The 16,434-nt window shown below is 37.7% G+C and overlaps 1 long non-coding RNA gene across 1 annotated transcript; it reads left to right on the top strand.

The window, feature by feature from the left end:
• Positions 1–14,961: 14,961 nt before the first annotated feature.
• LOC120441048 lies at positions 14,962–15,662 on the top strand. The gene is made up of 3 exons (XR_005613744.1): positions 14,962–15,133; positions 15,425–15,544; positions 15,624–15,662. It is a non-coding gene; the product is annotated as an uncharacterized LOC120441048 (long non-coding RNA).
• Positions 15,663–16,434: the final 772 nt, after the last annotated feature.

Here is a 16,434-nt window from a genome sequence, read left to right as displayed (position 1 = left end):
GATTCTTGTGAAGTAACAACATAAAGTCTGCATTAATGTAATGTATCAACGGGACACTTGCTATTTTAGAAAAGTTATTCTTTACATTTGCAAAATTTTTAAACTTCATTGTGCTCAGTCACACCTGTTAGCATAAAACTTGAAATATTAAAATAGTACAAAACATTTGATAAGTGACAGTAAAGATCAGTTTATAACAACTAAGACATCAAACTCTTGTATTTGTCTTCGTTTACAATTGCAACAAATTCCACAGAACCAATATCTCTGAAAATGAGTGCATGCTTCTGAAACATTTGATAATATGAATATTTCAGAAACATCAGTTTGAGTCTGCTCAATTGCAAAACAAAGGAAAAACTACTGACTTGCATGAGATAAGCATCTGCAAAGTCCACCATTATATTGTTGTTCACATAAGTTTCTTAAACCATGAACAAATGAGTAATTGTCTAATCTGGAATGTAAAGTGTAGTCATTTAGTGACATACAAAAGTGAGAATGAGAACTTGCAAGAGTAAAAAACAAACAGTAAAATAAAACTGTCCTTAACACTAAGGCAATTGTATGCTGTGAGCATACAATTACAGTTCTGCATGGCTTTCTGCAAGAGTCTGTTTCTTACACTGTAAAAAGAAAATAGGTGAACCAACTTAATTGAATTATTTCAATTGGTAACACCTAATTCAATTAAGTTGGTTCTTTTTTCAGTGTAGACCATGCACTAGTGAGACGCACTGCCTTCCACCAATGTTCATTAGGACGTTCTGAATGACTTCAAAGATGTCCTTAAGTTCCTTTGGATAGTCTATGTTGAGGGCAAAAAGAAGGCCCATCAGCATGGAAATGGCACTTGAGACATCCCTTAGATTAGACAGGATTACTGCCGCCTCAAGGACAACCAACACATCGATGATGTCTTCTTCTTTCACCATCACAATGCCAACTTTCATCCTCTTAGAAAACGTGTCTTCAGTACCTGTCGGCTATAAAAGGGTTCAAAGACAAAAAAAAAAAAAAAAAAAAAATACACAATTACAATTACACAATATCCCTTGTGCTTAAGAATTCATGTCTTTCCAAAGAAGAGCCATACTGATGCTTTGGATGATGGTGATTGGCTTTGGGTAACACTTATTAGCTGTTAAAGTTTTTCAGAATGAGATATGCACCCCATGTTACAAATCCATTTCTTGCTTTAAACAAAGATCATGTTCATAAATAACTGAGCATGTCTTCAATTGCAGAATTCAAACAAAATTTTCAATTTAAATGGTAAATGGCCTGTATTTGTATAGCGCTTTACTAGTCCCCTAAGGACTCCAAAGTGCTTTACACATTCAGTCATTCACACACATGGGTGGATGACTGAATCGTGACTCAAGAGTTGACAGTTCGTCTTATAATTGGAAGGTTGTCGGTTCGAGCCCCGGCTCCGACAGTTTCAGTCGTTGTGTCCTTGGGCAAGACACTTCACCCGTTGCCTACTGGTGGTGGTCAGAGGGCCCGGTGGTGCCAGTGTCCGCACCCTCGCCTCTGTCAGTGCGCCCAGGGCGGCTGTGGCTACAATGTAGCTTGCCATCACCAGTGTGTGAATTTAAATCTACTTATGCTAAATATTGGCTGTGCTCTAAACCAAATCTGGCTGAGAATACATGAAATGTGCAAACTGCAGCTACACTACAGGATCAGATTGTGGCTCCATAGACAATGCTTCTTTAATCAGTTTAGTGATTAAAGTTTATTTTTCCCCTATATTAACAGCATGAAAAAGAGCATATAGACATGGCTGAACAGGCTGCATAATTGGCACTGAATATCAACATCCACCTTTACCCAGCTGCCCAATGACTCTGGGCCAGTAACCTTTAATTGCTTACCCAGTCTACACAGTCTCTTTTCCAGGGTCCAGGACATTTCACCAAAGTATTGCCCCCACAGCTGTAGCAGCCACTGCAGCCCCTTAAATATCCTAATATCTCTGCCATTACAATATACAATGTGAGAAATCAAACGTAAAGCTGAAGTGAACAGTACAGCAGCGAAATGTCAAAGACCCTGGTGAAAACATGAATAAACACAAGACACTAATAATATCAATGCTAGCTTGCCAGTTAGTTTCTCTGAAACCCAGACCAACTCCAGTGTCAAAGATCTTGTAATAATACATTTGGTGAGGAAAAAGTACATGTTATCATGTGGCATCTATTGTTTCATAGATGCCACATGTTTCATTTAAAATCCACTGTGGTGCTGTCATTATTAAATTTACTAAAAGAAACAATGCTAACCTTCACAGTCTTGAAAGTGTGTGAGGGATCTTCCTTTAGAAAATGAGGTCCTCTGTCCTCTTCCTTTGTGTAGGGCTCTGGTCAAAGAAGTCAAAAACAAAACCAAAACATTTTTTTAAACAGTGTTTATAAAGCATGTAGACAGCTCCAAATTCACAGCTTTTTGATACATAATTCCATCAATATATGATTATCATTGGAGATTTTGAATCAGGCTTATCAGGACATTCAAGTAGAATATGATATCCAACCTACCACCAATATACACAGATTCTGTAAAAGTTACCACACTAAATGTCCAGTTGTGAAATATGATGACAGACTTTACTTATCAGCTTTCTTTCAATGAGTTCATCAGTTGAACTGGATAACCTAAAACTTAAACAAAGGATTAGATTTCGCAGTTGAACACTTACATCATCACCGAAGCATCTTATGAGCCTGGTTAGCCCTCCTATGCCGCTCTTGATTTTGTACAGCTCCACGAACCTCTCCATAATGGTCAAGCACAGCAAAAGGAACCCTTTCAGGTCAACAGATGTAAGACGGGCAAATTCTGCTTCAACCTGAGCAATAGAAGAAGAGGGTGGAGAGTACAGGCAGAATAAAAAAAAAGATTCTTTGAGACCCGAATTTAAGCAAACCGTCATCTGAGGCCCATTAGAGAAAACACAAACACACAAAAGCAAACAAACAAAAGATGCACTTTACCTGCCGCTTCAGCAAACAAGGAAGTTCAGAGAACAATAAGCTCTGTCTCGAAATCTTTTAAAGTAGAATGATTGTGAAAATGACTTATGTGATGTAAAACTTTAGTAAACGCATGCGATTAAAAGAACACTGAGTAAAAGGACAAGTAACAATTTCCTTATTCCTCAGATGTTTACCTTGATGAGCAATACTGTTTTAGTCCAACTGCCTCATTAAAGTTACACAACAGGCTTTTTACATTAAAGCCAGCAAGTCCATTACATACTCCCTTTTTAGATCTGAAATACTGTGCACATTCTGTGTATATGTAGTGGACAGCAATTTACTTAGTTTATGCCACCTGCATGTGATCATCAATAGTGCCATATTACTTCTTAAGAAGTACCCTGACACTACAATCTTTATATCATTTGTTCTACAGAGCTATTAAGTTACAATATAATCTGTGGTGTTTCCAGTATGACAAAATGCACAAATTGTAACTTACCATTTGACTCCACTGACAAAAATAAATCCCCAGCATCAAGTTTGGCTTCACAGACCTAAAATAAGTAAAATGAAAATATATGTTATAATTATATTGTTTTCGCCATTTATTCATGTTTGCTAATTTTCTGACATATAAACAATGTTAGTTTTGTTACAATACAGAGAATGCAGTTTAATTAAAAGGTAAATTATGCAAAAAAAAAAAAAAAAACCTTCTGCAGTATACCATGCCAAAATCAGTGTCTCTGATGCCAATTATTTTATCACTACAGCTCTTTTAGTATGGAAACTCACACAATCTAGTCATACTGATCACAAGAGTTCGAAAATAAGTCAAAATAGTGAGCTGTTGTTAAGCATAAAGCATTTCAGGATAACAAATAACTGCACAATAGAATTAAAGCAAAAAATAAACACACTGGAGGACTATCTGATAAAAACTAATATAATGCTGGTTTGTAGACCATATTTTGTCTCAGTCCTCAGTGCACTCTTGCAGCTTAGCATGCAGCAGTTAATAACAACTTAAGTGATTACATAGGAGTAAACAGATGACAACAAGCATCGAGTCCTGCCAAAAGTTCTTTTTGAACCCAGCCAGTTATTGGAAATATTGCCAAAATGAACTTCCACCAAAATACAACAGCCTGTGAACTTGAAAGAAATTTACAAGCACAGAGACAATATGAAATAAGCTTTATTAATTAGCTGAGTTAGCTTGCTAATATCGCAACAGTGGTTGAGTGCACAACCTTAAAGCTAGCGGCACAATACTTGTGATTTGGTCAGTGCCACATTAAACCCATAAAAAGGCCATGTGTCAGTTTATTAGGTCAAGTTTGGTCATGACACACAAGCTGGACCTTGTTGGCTAAAGTTACATTAGCTAAAGCAAACATTTCGGTAAAAGAGAAAACACACACATCATGCCATAAATTCAAAACATGTTCCAGCTTTTGTAGCTCTCTTTCCTTATAGTTATAACCAATGTTACTCACCTTGAAAGCATATTCCAAAGAAGACGATTAGAAAACGTCCAAGTAAAGTGAGCATGTCATTAACCGCCAATTCCCCATGATGCACCTCGGTAGCAGTCACGTGAGGCAGTTTTGAATCCTGCTGTGCTCAACTTACCCACATTGTCAAGTTCACATAAGTTGCTGATTTAGCTGGACATGAGTTTTCAAGTTAGCTTTTTTTTGGTGTAATTGGGACGTTTTTAACTTGTAATTCTATGTTATAACAACAACTTCAGTCATCTATCGTCAAACTGATATAGAATAATATGTTGAAATAACAAACATCTAGAATTACATTTTACAGTGTAGCTAAGCTGTCATCCCTGTTGGACAACATCTCCCACTGCATGCAGGAGACTCTGACAGCACTGAGCAGCTCCTTCAGTGGCAGGCTGCAATACCCACAATGTGGGCCGGAGAAATTCTGCAGGTCTTTCCTTCCATCTGCTGTCAGACTCCACAACAACGACTTTGCAGACGCACATCCACACACATGCAATACCACTAAGTGTAATTTTTCTGACAAAACATAATATTTTATTCTATTTTATATATATTTATTATATTTTATAGTATATTATTCTTTTTATCTTATTCCATTCCATTGTTTTTCTTCATTCTTGCTACTTGTAACTTTGCACTGTCCACTTTCTGCTGTGACCCAACAAATTTCCCATGTGTGGGACTAATAAATGTTTATCCTCTTATCTCTTATCTTAACGTGGCAGTGTTACCTTGAAAAGCCTTTTCCCCCCAACAAGATGTTATTTTGGCTAAAATAATCAAATATGAAAAAATATGATATAGATTTATATAGTGAACATTTTAAATAGAATGAAAAATTTAGGGATAAAAAAGCCAACCACCAACAGGAAGCATCTCTACTGCAAAAATGGGAGAGATGGTTTGCCAGGTACAAAAAAAGCTGAAGAAAGACATTCCTCCATTTATGCATGTAACTGGTAGTGTAAGGTAATTTTCATTATAATTTTATACATATTGTTCATTGCCCCTTGGGGATAAATAAAGTCTTCTGATTCTGATTCTGATGAAGTAGTTTATAATATAGGCTTTACATACTGAGGCTGTGGGATCAATTTACACTCCTTATTGTCCATATAGAAATAAACTTTAATGGATATCTATTCTTGTGTTCAGGTCTGTCAATAGAAAATTGTACTGGTAGTCAGTATAAGCTTTTAATGATATAAGTTTGCATATGATAGAATACTGTATGTTGACCTTTTGATGACTTAGACAGTTGTCCACTACAAGACTGTTTTATTAATTCTTTCTCACAGCGATAATAGCTGAACAAGCAGGAAGAGGAGAGCTGGACACTTTTATCTGCGCTCTCTAACAAGAAGAGGGGCCGCGTCCTTCTTCTGAATCTCACAATACACACGCCTGTGTAACATGTTCTGATAAAAAGAGGAACGGAATGTTCCAGTAAGATAGCCACATACTGTTGTATAGTCATTTTTCTGAGAAGAGCGAAAATACGCCGCCCTGTTGTGTGGGCACCAGTGACTATAAATGCACGAATAAAGAGGTACACTGTGTGACTGTCACTTGAGACTTCACCCGTGTACATGTGATTCATTACGCTGTCTCATTGTGTTTCTGTTTATATTTGCAGTTTGCCATTTGGGGTTTTTCCCTTAACAAGGTCCATATTTATATCCTCGGACTCTGTTAGAGTAGTCTTCCAAGTTTTGTGCCATTTCAACCATCTGTGTCCTTCTGAACAGACTTTAAACCTCAAGCTGTTTGTTTACAGTGACTATTTGAACAAACTCCCCCTGCTGGTCAAAAGCTTTATTGTCATTTAACAGTTTGTGACGGCCACTTGACTCCCTCGCAACAGTGTCGGCATTGAAATAGTCTATGCCAGGAAAATAAATAAAAGCACAGCAATCTGATTTTTTTTTGTGTGTCATTCATTCATCTAATCTGTTTCTGATTAATGTGTAGTTATGTAATAGAAGTCTAACAGTGCCAAAATAACTTGTCAGTATGATTTCAGTCAGTGCTTGAATAAATCTAATAGGACATGAGATTCTTATGTTAAAAACTGTTGCAGTGTTTTCAAAAGATGGGGCTGTGATTCTGTGTATGAATGTTGTGCTGACTTTTCATTCTTTATTAAGAAATATTTTTTTTTTCAGGCAGTTTCTCTTTATGGAAATAACCTGTGTAGCTTTGGCAAAAACCCCTTAAACCCTTTCACATGAGGAGGCAGGTGTGCACAAGTATTCTAAAGCCAGCCTGTATAGATTTGGATATATGTCTAGTGAGCAGTAGTTATTTTGATGAAATGTTAATGTTATGTTAATATGGAGCAAAAGGCACCAGCCAGTTTGAGTGCTGTTAGTGTGTCACTGGCCGTACACTTTCATGCATTATTTGAAAAAAGCTCTAAGTAATTTGATTGAAAACGCTCTGGAAAGTGAGAGATCTGTAAGTAGTTAGTATGTAAGTATAATTTATTTATATGATTGAAAATCCTATGTCACCTTATTCTGAAGTTATCAAATTCAGAATCAAGGAACTGAAATGATCAAGGATCTGACCTCACAGCCCATTGTTCATTCAGTGGGCTAGTTCCAGTCATTATGCAAAGGTACTGTTTATATGGTTGGGGAAATGTGCGTCACTTGGATCAGTGACGAAACGTTTCTCCCACTGAAAAGATGACGTCAGATGAACAGTTGGGATTTACTTACCTGGATGATTGAGCATGCATCAAGATACATTCAGAAGATTTTTAGAAAACTCAACCTCTCACCTTGATCTTAAGACTGAGGTCACTGAGATTCCAACTCCTTCAAGACTTTCAGTAGATGCATTTTTGAAGTTTGTTCTCGAGTTATCGCATTTACAAACTTTGTTCTATCTATTTCTTCCCTATTAGTGTTGTAGTTTTTCCTCTTGAAACATAAAATTTACCTGTTTTTGTTGCGTTGGCTGTGAGTACTGCTCAATTTCTTAGTTGCATTTATATTGAGATCCACTGCTTTTAGTCCCCTGTTATCTGGATTGATAATAAATCTTGTCAGGTGTAAGTACTGTCGCTAAAACACTCCACCTTAATCATGGTCATACTTTTTATAGTTTAATACTAGTGCTGTCAGCATTAATCTTGTTCAAATGACGTTAACGCCATAACCACATTAACGAGGTAAATCTCCGTTAGCGAGTTAGCGCAGATCGCTGCGTGCGTGGGGCTGCACGGCATCAAAGCGTTAGCTCGGTTAGCTCGTCTAGCTTGTCTAGCTCGCTTAGCTCTTTAACACGTTAGTGCCGTGCAGCTCCATGCACAGTTGTTGTATTAAATACAACAAAGGTTGTATTTAATATAACAACCAAAACATGAGCACGGTAAAGCAATGTCTATGAAAATGAAAAATGGGTGAATATCTGTCAAGGTCTGCACAGGCAGATCATGTGGAGTGGAGAGAGAGTGGACCCAAATGCAGACTCTGGAGATGGAATGGAACTGAAACTGAAAGTGAGCCTTTATTTCAATTCAATTCAATTCAATTTTATTTTATTTATATAGCGTCAAATCACAACAAAAGTCGCCTCAAGGTGCTTTATATTGTACAGTATACCCTATAATAATAAATACAGAGAAAAACCCAACAATCATATTTGTCGCTGAACAAAACATAAACTAAAAGCAAAGGGAGACAAAGACTAAACTAACAAAACCAAAACTGGGTAGCAACTAAACACAAGTACATAAAACATAAAGACCAGAAACCTGGAACATGAAAAACATGAGACTTGAAAACACAAAAGGCGATGAGCAGACAAACCAGCAACAGTCAAAGGAAGACAGAGGGCTATATACACAGAGGGGTAACAAGCTCGAAACACATGGGGAACACAACCGGGAGAGATAAAACATAACGAGATGGGAACAAGGAAATCTGAACACACAGGATGCAAGACTGTTAAAATAAAACAGGAAACATGAGACACAATAAGACACAGATTGGCACAGAGACAGAAACCTAAAGGCTAGAAACTATAAACATAACATAAGCAGAAAACTATAAAGAGAACTAAAACCATGAATAACAATAAATCAGAGAATATTAATTTAAACCAGAATTTACACGTATTCGTATCCTCGAAAAGCTGGCCATATAAGACAGAAATAAACTGATTAAATACAACAACCAAAACATGAGCACGGTAATGCAACGTCATGTCAGACAGGGAATGCTGTGTTTAATGATAATATTCACCAAGAAATCTACACATGAAACACATTAGGGGATAATTCTTTATTTGTGTACAGAATAGAGTTAAAGACAAAGCATTGAAAGGAGATTTCTCATCGGCTGCCTTAATGTCTTGGCCGGCTTCGTCTCATCCAGTTCTGCTTCCAGGTAACAGAAGCAGCAGAGGGGACACAAAATCTCAATAGCCTTTTGCTCTACACTGGAAGCAGTGATGCCGAGATCCTCCAGACCCAGGAGTCCCGGGTACTTCATGTCTGTTGTGTGAAACTAGAAAATGGGAGCACATTAAAGGATTTTCTTATCGATTATCTTGAAAAAGCTCCTTGGTACAATGCTGAGGGGGGAATTCACAGCAGCTTTTAGGCTATACTAGGTATTTGACGATATCAGGCCAACTGAGTAAATTGTCATTTATAACAATTCACACAAGTTTTGACAACTAGTACATCAACACAACATGAGTCATTCCACGAGAATGGTTAAAATTGGACTTGGATGTTTTCACATTTTTTACCAAAATGTATTATTTATATGTATATCCCACATCATTAAGGATATATTTAACTATCAGAAAAATGCATTTTCCCATCTCAGGCATTAGTTTTTTTTTATTATTGATCATATTTTTAAGATGTAGTGACTGTAATTCTTCAACCCTGTTATGGACACTTTGGAGGCTCTCTGAATATTATCATAAAATGTATTTCTAAAGAAATCAATATGTTTGCATTAGTTAGATGTCACCCATACTAATTCAATAATTTTACATAGAAAAATGACATAAAATCACACATTTTTACTCTCTTAAATCCTGAAATGTATTAATGAGTGAAAGCAATCTTGTCATTTTTCATCAAAAATTTAGTTTAACTAAGAATTATAATCTAAATCAATGATCATATGATAGCGCTCAATATTTTAGACAGAAATCAGCAAAGATTAAATTATTTTTTTCAACATTTTAAGAAAATTATCTATAAAAATGTAGGTGTGACGGGGTTGAGACTAGCATAACAGGGTTGAAGATGGTAACAGGGTTGAAGAGACAAATACAGCTTTACATATAAACAGTTGTTTACTCTTAAATTCAATGTATAGGGCTTTCCATTAGCATTATATCTCACCATGTAACCACAGGAAGGACACCAGATACAAATTGCAGTAGAATTAAGTTTTATTAATCTCAAGTAAAAACAACCACAACAGCATATTAACAACTAACAAACATTGTAAAGTGAATTGCTCAAATGTAACATAATGCGTGTGTGTGTGTGTTTGTGTATGTGAGAGTGTGTGTGTGTGTGTGTGTGTCTATGCATAAGAGAGCCTCATGAGGTGTGCTAAAAGTCACCTCATCCTTGCTCCGATAACGTACAATTGAACTTGATGAACTGGTTGAAGTAATAACAATAATAATCAGTTAACGATTTCAATGTGTCTGTCTGTATCAGTGCCTGTGTCTGTGTCAGAGTGTTTTTGCATGTGTGTGCTTGCATAGGTTTGTGTGTCTGTATATATGCATGAATCTGCTGGTTGTTTCATGAATTCATCTTGTGAGTCGGTTCCACACCTCTTTCAAGACTTCCACATGGCGCCTTGTCACAGCCTGTGGGGGTGGAATGAGTTCAAGGACATCATCAAACAGGTACCAGAGGATATCATCCTGATGCGGCCAGAAGAATCGGTTTGACCCAACACGATGCATGCATTTGACCTGGACTTGTGTTGTTTGTATGTTTAGAATGATGCCTGGATACAAATCATCATCATATCTGAGAATACACCATTTACCAATCAGCTCTGGACTTTCCCACTGGATTTCTTTTTCTGGATTTCCCCCACTGCCTGTCTGTGATACAGATTTCGTCTGGCCAAAAGTGAAACACTGGGTGTTGAAGCACTTGCAGTTTAAACTGCTTCCGTGTTGTGCACATGCAGCTTACATCACGAACCATCAGTTCTCTTGGAGCTACAGTAACGACCTGGTGAATTCTCATGGTTCCAGGAACAGCTGGTATCTGCTTCGGCATTTTCTCCATAGCTTCCTCAACATCTTCACGTTTCACAAAGAACAGTTTCACACTTGTGTTTGTTTCAGACAAGGCCCTGAATAACTCTTCTGCATCTGGGATGTCATGTCCCTTTGCTACCATCATGTCAGCTGCTCTTTTTAAGGCTCCCCGACACCATCTGGTGCTCCTTTTCCATGACTAGCCTCGAAAACTTCCAAGAACCAGCCTTGAATCCTCTTCTGTCCAGTTCTGTAGTGAAAAGGTAGAAGTTTCCTCGTTGTTTGTATTATGTACAGGGTCCGTCGCTTAAAAAGTGCAGCACAGACACTTCTGGATGTTGGCCTTGAAGGTAATCTAACACAGGATTTAGGTGCTGCCATATTGCTGGAGGGCCTTTATGTCTACTGGGGGAGATGGTGCTAAAGCACACAGGCTCTGAGAGTCCACCAACATACAACACACCAGTATGAAGGGTGGCTTGCTGATGTGAAGCCCCAAAGTGGACCGCCTGAACTTGAGAACTGTATTTACAACTGTAGTTTTCTGAGAAGTCAACATGTATCAAAGCCTCCTCCCCTGACATGTTGTTCTTCAGCTCACGGCAGAAGGCATACTGCTGCTTGATATTAAAGTGATGCATTTTAAATTTCTTTACAAAGCTCTGGAAGAGCTCAATGAGGTCCTCTTGTGTGCCCTCCACAGGTTTTTTGACTGTCACCTTGACAGTTGCCTTTTCTCCCTTTTTGTCTATCTCCTTCTCCTCTGTTACCCACTGGGTAAATGATGTGGTTGCGGTGCTGTTGTATGCACTTGTGATGTGGACGGTTTTGTCCTTGCAATGGACACACTCTCCATACATGCAACTCTTGCTGGATGAGTTGCAGCAAACCTTCTATCAACTCTTCAATGTTGGCAGTCTCAATGAGTTTCAAATGACGGAGCTTCACTGCCAGAAAGCTGAGATTTTCATGCAACTTACACATGCATGTGTCACGTTCAGAGAGTGTTGGATTCACAACCCAAAAGGGCGAAGATGACAGAAAAGGGAATAGGATATCATCTGGTCTGGGTTTTCTGCCAAAAATCTTCTGTGGATATTTTCCATTGTGTCCATCAGGAACCTCTTCTGCATTTTTAATTTGTTCTTTGTGAGTGTTTGTTTGGTTCCTGTGGTCATTCTACTCACATCATCCATGAGATAGAATGCCTTGATTCTTTTTTTGAAGTCTTCAGTGAACCTGCTGGTCCTCTTTCTTTCAAAATGAAGACTGTCATGATGTCTAAAATTCTTGTTTGAAAATCCGAGGGAGTCACTTGCAAACTTTTGCAACCTGTATTTTTTATAATTCTCCTGTCGCGACTTTGGCAATCAGCTGCCTTTCTCTGTCCTTGGTGGCTTTTTTGTATTTATTCCTAATATCTTCAATGAGTGATTCATGGAAAAGTAAGGTTTTTTTTATTTGGGGGTTAACGGGGCAATGTGAAGTGAGTCGTGTTATTTTCGACTGTGGGGAATCCGAAAATTTCTTTGAACGTTGGCACCTTTTTTGTATTTTTCTTTGCTTTTTCTTTCTTTTCAAGTTTTTCCTGGAGTTCCGCTATTTGCCTCTTGAGCTTATTTTTTTCTGTTCTGTACTTTTTCCGAGCCACCAGACGTTGCCTATAAAATAAAGCAATAAAAGTTGATTTGGGTTTGGAAAATTATGCATTTTTCCTCCTGCCCTCCCTGTTTCTAAAATGACATTGTGAAAGTGACATAAAATGACATTTTCACTATAACACTGTTAACTACCCATTGCCCTAACCTTGAAGATCTTGGCTGTGAAGGCTGCTCTGGGTGATCTCCCTGATCGGGACTCTGTGGAGGAGTGCTCAAGTTCTTGAGCACTTCTTTCCTCTCCTTGCTCCTATGGTAAGCTGCTCTCCACATTTTTCTTTTCTTACGCTGTTCTCTTTTACTCAGTTCATTAATTGCTTTCTTCTTCCCTGCCTCTACATTCTTTCTCCATCTCTCACGCTCAGTCTGCAGATATCTCTCCCTTCTTTCAGGATCAGCTTTAAGGCGTTCACGATACTTCCTTTGCCTTTCTGCTGCTGTTGTTGGTGCCATCTTACTTGCATCCTTAACATGGAACATAAATCACATTCAGCATGCATGCAGTATAAGAATGTTGACTAAATATAATAATAATTAATTTAAATAATTGGATAACTTAACAACCAAAGTATTAAAATCTCAACCCCATCACAATCTCACAACCCCATACAATCAAAAACATAACAGGGTTGAGTGTGACGGGGTTGAGATTTTTGCACAAACTGGCCGCTGCTTAATGTAGTGAATACCAGACAGAGAGCACATGGCATCCATGAAATTCAAAATCACCATATATTCATGAACTAACAAAAAACTTTTTCATAAGTAATAGTTTTCTATCTTTTTTTCATGTTACGGTGTTGAGTCATTGAGGTTGACGACCACAATATCACAAGATAAATGACTAAAATAAAGGAAAAGATGGGAGCAACTTGCCTGTCTCTGTGGTCCTGTTGTCCAAAAGACTTCAGTGATGTCACTTCCTGATGTATATGGAATTCTGGATCACACCATTGTATTTATGGGGGTGGGATCATTTGTGTAACGGGGTTGAGGGGTTAGTCAGGTACAGGAATAATTGTGATTTTAATGAATAATTAACAATTAAATTTGAAAAAAAGAAATATTAACAACAAAAGAGCACAAATAGATGTTTAGGTTGATATCAAAATTTATTGACTTTTTAAAAAGTTTTATTTGGTATTTTCAAAGTAAACTTTCATCAAGGCCATGAGGGACATGACAAAACAGGTGGTGTCAAATGAAAAAACTGTATTATTTACCATAAAAGATAAAAATTAGTTCAATTTTTTACACTGTATTAAAGGGTACATTTTAATATATATGTAAAGCTGTTTAAATTGAAAGTTTGGTGACCCAATAGATGAAATACACCATAAGAGGTGAGAGGGACTCAAATTGTGCCATTTTCGTGGAATGACTCACATACACACGAAGCATATACGTGGGACAGGTTTCCTTCATTTCCACAATCTTCCACAATTCTTCTAGGCTCGACTACAAATCCTTGAATAATCAAGCTCTATCATATTATGATATATAAATATCATATTATCCTAAAATTTTGTCAGACTCCTAGCTTACTTGTGATTAGAATTTTTTTAAATAAAATTGAAACTTTCTACTTTCAAAACGTTGCTTTTTGATAATGCTTACAGTTGCAGCTACATCAGGTGAGCCTTAACCATCCCTTAGTTATACTGCTAAGCACTTCCCATGATGCACTGAGCATTTCTTCTTCACTCACCTCACTTCACACCCTAAATGTTTAAATACCATACCATATTTAGGGTGTTTACTCATTAGGGTAGGGCACAAAAGGTTTGTGTGTCACTGCATAAATGTACTCTAGGTGCCCCCCTCCATTCTGTAATGTGTATTGTGCACACCCACAGCAACAAAGGCAGAACACAAATATGTTGCAACAGACAGACTTGTCTGTCATTTGTACACACATCGCATTCATGATGCGATAACTCATGATGATTCAAAATGACAAGCTAACAACCTCATTCATCTTTCTTCAGTATGCCTTTCATTATAACACTGCTTGTAAATAATTTATGAATAATTAGATCATTTTTACCATTATTAGTTTTTAAACTTCCGGCTTCCCCCGTGTGCGGCAGCCTGTTACAGCACCTCTGCTCATTCTCAGTTTCTTTCTTTCTTATCTTTTTCTTCTCGTAATTTTTTATAACTAACGTATTAGTAATTAGTCTCTGCAACCATGTTCTACCGTTTTGTGCTAGTTCTGGTCGTTTTTCTTAGTTTTTTAATACTTTTTTCACCCGTGTCTGGGGATCCAGAGCAGGGATCCTCTGTTTACAGTAAGGATCAGCTGTTAGCGCTGCGTCCCACAGCGGTGATGCCGGCGGACAGACCCGACATTCCCAGCGAGCTGAGGAGGAAAAGACGGGGGTGTCGTGCTGGGAAGGAGCGCCGTCGCCCGAGAAGGAGACGTTATCGACCATCTCTTCCTTCTGTAATTATTGGAAATGTACGATCTTTGCCCAATAAGATGGATGAGCTCACGTCGCTAACCTGGTCACAGAGGGAGTCCCGGTGTTCTGACAAAACGTCCTACCTATCAAGCTGTCCTACTTGTTGTTACTGCGCATGCGCACAATTCAAAACGGCCATATTTCCGGTTTAAATAGTACACGCCTATTATTTCATCCTACCCCGATCTTGTGCCGATCTCGTTGCTTTTGTGCCGATCTCGTTGCTTCGAAAAAAGGTTTGTATTAAAAGTTTTACTTCTTTATTACAGATGATAATTGTTTACCTTAAGCTGCTCAATCGAAGTCATATTCCAAGTGTTTATTTGGTGCTTTTAAAATTTATTTTAGTCCTCCTGCAGTTACTGGACACCACTCGCCATTGTTATGTTGAATAAACGCTCCGTTGTTATGTCGAAGAAAGTACTTTTGCACCACATACTTGTTAATTGTGTGATAACGTTGTGTAGTCGTTTTATTTACTGTATGGATTCCGAAGCCATGTTGAAATTGTCCGATTTTCTCCTTAGTTATGGAGAACAAATACGAGGAACTGCTCATGTTTCTGTCTGTTGGGTCCTACCCATCTGAATACGATAAGTCCCAGAGGCAAACCCTTAGGAGATACGCCGCAAAATTCAGGCTGAAGGGTCAGTATTGTAATGTAAATAACTAAATGTAATTATTGGTTAAATACATGTTATAATTATTTTACATTTTTAAATATAGGCGGAGTGCTCTTGTTTGGAAACAGGAGAGTGATAAAAAAAAGAAGAAGCCATGGGACTATTTCAAGAGTTTCATTCAAGTCCCATTGGTGGACACACTGGTGTACTCAAGACTCGAACTGCAATGTGTTCCAGATTTTACTGGTATGGAATGTCGGTTGACATTGTTAATTGGGTATGTATTTTTAAAGTTGTCATTCATATATAGTATGTTAATAGTGCACCAATAGAATGCATAGTTATCCTGAAGACCCGTACCAGATTGATGTACAGTAATTAACACTGTATCGCCACTTGATCAAGTATTTTTATAGAACATTAGCAATTTTGTTGTTTAATTAATTGCGATTGTTGGATAATATAAAGATCATTCAATATGTTTAAGGTCCTGGCTTGTGACCAGTGTCAAAAAATGGGAAAACCATTGGCTGCTGTGCAACCACTGCAGTGTATAAAGGTAAATATCAGTAGCATTTTAGTAGAAAATAGTAATGTTATCATGTACATTATATATTAATGTGATTCTTTTATCACTGACAGGTGTCACATGTCTGGGAGCTAATCGGAATAGATCTAACTGGACCTCTTCCAAAAACGTCTAGTGGCTTCCAGTACATTATGACTGCAACAGACTATTTTTCAAAATGGGTTGAGGCTTTTCCATTAAAAAGCAAAAGTGCTGCTGAGGTAGCTCATCAGTTGTGCTCAATCGAAGTCATATTCCAAGTGTTTATTTGGTGCTTTTAAAATTTATTTTAGTCCTCCTGCAGTTACTGGACACCACTCGCCATTGTTATGTTGAATAAAGACAT

Source organism: Oreochromis aureus, linkage group 7 (assembly GCF_013358895.1).
Source record: "Oreochromis aureus strain Israel breed Guangdong linkage group 7, ZZ_aureus, whole genome shotgun sequence".
Lineage (NCBI taxonomy): Eukaryota > Metazoa > Chordata > Actinopteri > Cichliformes > Cichlidae > Oreochromis > Oreochromis aureus.
This window is presented reverse-complemented; position numbering and strand designations above follow the sequence as displayed.